Raw genomic sequence first — 5,370 nt, 5'->3', positions numbered from 1 at the left:
TACTGTAGACAGAGTAATTCACACGGTTTATTAGCAGCAATCGTCTGTGTCATTATTGGTCTTCGCACACATTTCTGATTACAAACCTGTTTGCCGTGTATCATACACATCTTGTTCAGTTGAACCGTTTCCATTGTGTTGCCTAACCACACACAGTTCATCCCAGTGAACCGTATATTGTATATCGCACACGCCTTCCTCTGGCTGCCCGTTTCTTTTGTTCCTCCTCATCCCGAACAGTTAATTAAGCTGAACGTATGCCCTGCATCGCACACGCAACTAAATTCTGAACTGTGTTTGATGCATCTGTCATCGCAAACGTTTGACGGTTTTTTACACTACCGTTTGCGATTATGGTATCGCACACAGTTTCATCAAAGGGTTTCTGATCGTAGTGTCGTGTTTGGACCATTCTGCAGTAGTGGGCCTTCTTTGCGCTTCCGCATGCACGAGAATTTGGTTCTGCTCGCAATATGGATGATACGTGGAGGATGAAGTGAACCTAGAGGCATGCTAGCACGGGAGACCTATTTCCGCTATACAGTACTACTCATGTTCCTACTACTACTACTACTACTAGTAGTAGTAGTACAACTGTGGTACACTTGATGGTCAAAATATTATTCATCCGGTCCTCACACTAAACTGACAAGACACTGTGCTCGAGGTGACACCAGTCCAGGCGGCGTGTTCGGGTTACCAAAGTCAGCCTCACCTTGTGCACTATGCAGTCACTGTCACCGCCGCTGTATAGAATGCCTCGCCCCGTCTCCCTCTCCCCTAGCACCACTCCATCTCCATCTCCGTCTCGCCGGAGATTCTAAGGTCACTCTTCATCATCTCACTGTGCCCCCGCGTACCCTCGCCTCGCTCGCCTCCTCCAGTACCACTATTCACTCGCTAGCCGCTCTAGCACTGAGAGCCTTCTCCCCCATAAATCAAGCCCCCAAAAACCCCACCTTCCAAACTCCACCATGGCCGAACGCGAACAACGCAGCATCCATATGAGCCGCAATTGGAGCAATCTCCCCAGTGACATCCTCGACCTTTGTTGTTCGTGTATGGATATGTTGAGCGCCCTGCGGCTGGCTGCATGCTCGAGGGATATGCACACGACCATCGTCGAAGCGAGGCCTAAGCTTTTCAAGACACCCTGCTTGCTACTATTTGGTCTTGCGAGATTTGTTCACCATGATACGGAGGCATACATGATGCCCCTCGACTTCAATCCGATCTCCATTAGCCGAAACCTCTTTGCATGTATGTAGTTGGTCGCCGTACGTCATTTCCCTCGACTTCGATCCGATCACCATCGCCTGAAACTTCTTGGCAGGTATGTACTGGGTCGGCATGAACTCCCACTTGATGGCTGCCGTCAGAAAAGACGGAAAAAGTTGGTGCTCGTAAACTTCCAGACCTCCCATGAGATTATCCTTCCTCCATTGGATTATATAGAGTTTTACCATCGCGGTCTAAGTCATCTAGATAACCATGTCAGTTGGACGAACCTTGTTTTGCAGTAGATTGTAATATGCCAAGTACCCACACGACATGCGGATTACGCAGACTTCAAGCTAATTGCCTTGTTCGACCGCGGACTCGCCTATCTTTACGCCGGTGCCTTCTTTAGCTGGAGACAACTCAGCTCGCAGTGGATCATCGTCAAAGCTGATACACACTTTTGTGATGCTCTTGAACACAATGGCATCATCTACGCGATCGACAAAGCAGATGGCACCACGTATTGCTGGGACGACACATGTAAGTTGTTTCCATCTGATGTTAATGATGACGCCATGACACTGTTTGAACTTTTTGTGATGATTGGCATATCCCTGTTTGAGCAGAATTTAAGTAGAACTATGGCAATGTATTAGAGATGCCGTAAATCAGCTATATTTGAAATGAGTTAATTCATGTGATTGTGACCATGTCATTACAACCAATTTGTACCCCTGAATAATCAAACGGTTAGGAAGATGTGGATATTCTCCTTATTTTATAGTAATCTATATAGTACTAAATATGAGTGTGTATCAATGGCCATGTTAGTTTCCTCATTTTCATGATGTAAAAACATGCATCACACTGTTGGTTTCATCTAACCATACATTAGGGAAGTAAATGTGCATATGGAGAACTCTATATTTGGAAGTAGTGAAATTTTGTAATGCTTACCATGTGTACATACATATAGTCGCCCTTCAGCAATCAATGGCTAGAATAATATGCTCACAAAAATTTTGCCCACAGAACATGAGTATATAACAATGCATGGTCTGTTAGTTTCCTTGAAGAATTTGTTTGTGAGGACTGAACAACAATACTAGGGAAAATGCTAGTAGTAGCGCCAGTTTTAGGTACGGCGCTACAGCTAAAGTTTATCAGTAGCGTGTGCTAGCCCGCTGTGACGCCCCCGATTCAATCATACACTAATCATACACGCAAACGTGTACGATCAAGATCAGGGACTCACGGGAAGATATCACAACACAACTCTACAAATAAAATAAGTCATACAAGCATCATAATACAAGCCAGGGGCCTTGAAGGCTCGAATACAAGTGCTCGATCATAGACGAGTCAGCGGAAGCAACAATATCTGAGTACAGACATAAGTTAAACAAGTTGCCATAAGATGGCTAGCACAAACTCGGATACAGATCGAAAGAGGAGCAGGCCTCCTGCCTGGGATCCTCCTAACTACTCCTGGTCGTCGTCAGCAGGCAGCACGTAGTAGTAGGCACCTCCAAAATAGTAGTCGTCATCGACGGTGGCGTCTGGCTCCTGGACTCCATCGTCTGGTCGCAACAATCGGGTAGAGATATGGGGAAAAAGGGGGAACAAGGCAACCATGAGTACTCATCCAAAGTACTCGCAAGCAAGGAGCTACACTACATATGCATGGATATATGTGTAAAGGGCCATATCAGTGGACTGAACTGCAGAATGCCAGAATAAGAGGGGGATAGCTAATCCTGTCGAAGACTACGCTTCTGGCAGCCTCCGTCTTGCAGCAAGTAGAAGAGAGTAGACTGAAGTCCTCCAAGTAGCATCGTATAGCATAATCCTACCCGGCGATCCCCTCCTCGATGCCCTGTTAGAGAGCGATCACCGGGTTGTATCTGGCACTTGGAAGGGTGTGTTTTATTAAGTATCCGGTTCTAGTTGTCATAAGGTTAAGGTACAACTCCGGGTCGTCCTTTTACCGAGGGACACGGCTATTCGAATAGATTAACTTCCCTGCAGGGGTGCACCACATAGCCCAACACGCTTGATCCCATTTGGCCGGACACACTTTTCTGGGTCATGCCCGGCCGCGGAAGATCAACACGTCGCAGCCCCACCTAGGCACAACAGAGAGGTCAGCACGCCGGTCTAAACCTAAGCGCGCAGGGGTCTGGGCCCATCGCCCTGAGCACACCTGCACGTTGCGAACACGGCCGGAAGCAGACCTAGCCTAGTGGCGTTCCAGTCCAATCCGGCGCGCGCCACTCAGTCGCTGACGTCACGAAGGCTTCGGCTGATACCACGACGCCGGGATACCCATAACTACTCCCGCGTAGATGGTTAGTGCGTATAGACCAAATGGCCAGACTCAGATCAAATACCTAGATCTCATTAAGCGTGTTAAGTATCCGCGAACGCCGACCAGGGCCAGGCCACCTCTCTCCTAGGTGGTCTCAACCTGCCATGTCGCTCCGCCTCAAGTAACAGTCGGGGACCGTCGGGAACCCAGGCCCACCACTACCTGGGTGGAACCACCTGCCCCTTCAGCCCCCACCTCCGAACAGTATCATAGGTAATGTAACAGTGTAAAGTATATAGTATATGCCCGTGATCACCTCCCGAGGTGATCACGGCCCAGTAGTATAGCATGGCAGACGGACAAGAGTGTAGGGCCACTTATGGAACACTAGCATCCTATACTAAGCAGTAGGACAGCAGGTAAAGGTCACAACAGTAGAAGCAAGGACAGGCTATGCAGCAGTATAGGATTAACGGAAAGCAGTAACATGCTACACTACTCTAATACAAGTAGTATAGAGAAGAGTAGGCGATATCTGGTGATCAAGGGGGGGGGGGCTTGCCTGGTTGCTCTGGCAAGAGAGAGGGGTCGTCAACTCCGTAGTCGATCGGGGTACCAGCAGCAGCATCAGTCTCGGGGTCTACCGGGGAAGAAGAGGGGGAAGAAACAGTAAATACGGAGCAAACAAAGCATCACAAAACATAACAAGGCAATACGTGGTGCTAGATATGCCCTAACGCGGTAGGAGGTGATACCGACGAAGGGGGTAAACATCCGGGAAAGTATCCCCGGTGTTTCGCGTTTTCGGGCAGAGAAGCCGGAGGGGGAAAGTTGCGAGTTCGGTAGATTAGGGGGTGTGGCGGTCGAACGGGTTGCGTATCCGGAATCGTCTCGTCGTTCTGAGCAACTTTCATGTACAAAGTTTTTCCATCCGAGCTACGGTTTATTTTATATTAATTTTAAAAGATTTAATGTTTTTCTGGAGTTAATTAATAATTCGAAATTAATAGCAAAAAAAAGCTATGTCTACCCAACTATGGCTAGCCACAATGGCTTACAAGTGGGACCAGAGAGCTTGGTTGACCCAGTCAACTTGACTAGTCAACAGGAGGGGTGTGGCCCATGTGTCATGGACTTACTTTAAGTTGGATTAAATTAATGGAGCTAACTAAGCTAGTGTCCCACATGGCATAGACTAAAATAGGCCTAGCTAAACAGAAAAAACACTAAACTAAACAAATACTAATCCTATTCTAATTAAACGGGCCGGCCAGAGGCACATCCATGCGTCCATGCCCATGGCTGGGCATGCACGCACATGAGCGCAGAACAACATGGCCAAAAGGACTCGTATGTGTGGCGGCTAGGAACAACAGCCCGCGTCCATTTTCTAGGCGTGGCGCGACGCTAGCACCAGAAGCGGGGCGGGCAGCAGCCGCATGAGGAGCAGCCAGCAGTGGCACAGTAGGAAGCAGGCAACAACAGCAGAGTTTCAGCGGCAGCAACGGCAAAGCACTAGGCAGCGGCCACATGCAGCAGCCATTGCAGGCGCGCACAGGCAAGGGGGCTGCGGGTGCAATGGATGACGACGGGAGTGGCGGGGGTGCAGCCAGGGGAAGGCCGGTGGGGCGCCGTGGCATGAGGCACGGACACGAACCGCGGCCAACGGCCGGAGCTTGGGCGGCACGGGACGGCGACAATCGGCGTCGAGGAGAGGGGAAGCAAGGGGGAACGAGCGGAGGCTCACCCCAGGGAGGCCGTGGACGAGCTTGGCGAGGCCGGGAGGCACCGGTGGTGGAGATTGACGACGATGGTGGGGGCGGCGGACAACACAGGACCGC

This window comes from Triticum dicoccoides, chromosome 3B (genome assembly GCF_002162155.2).
Source record: "Triticum dicoccoides isolate Atlit2015 ecotype Zavitan chromosome 3B, WEW_v2.0, whole genome shotgun sequence".
NCBI lineage: Eukaryota > Viridiplantae > Streptophyta > Magnoliopsida > Poales > Poaceae > Triticum > Triticum dicoccoides.
The sequence above is the reverse complement of the archived record's forward strand: the minus strand, read 5'-3'. Positions refer to the sequence as shown.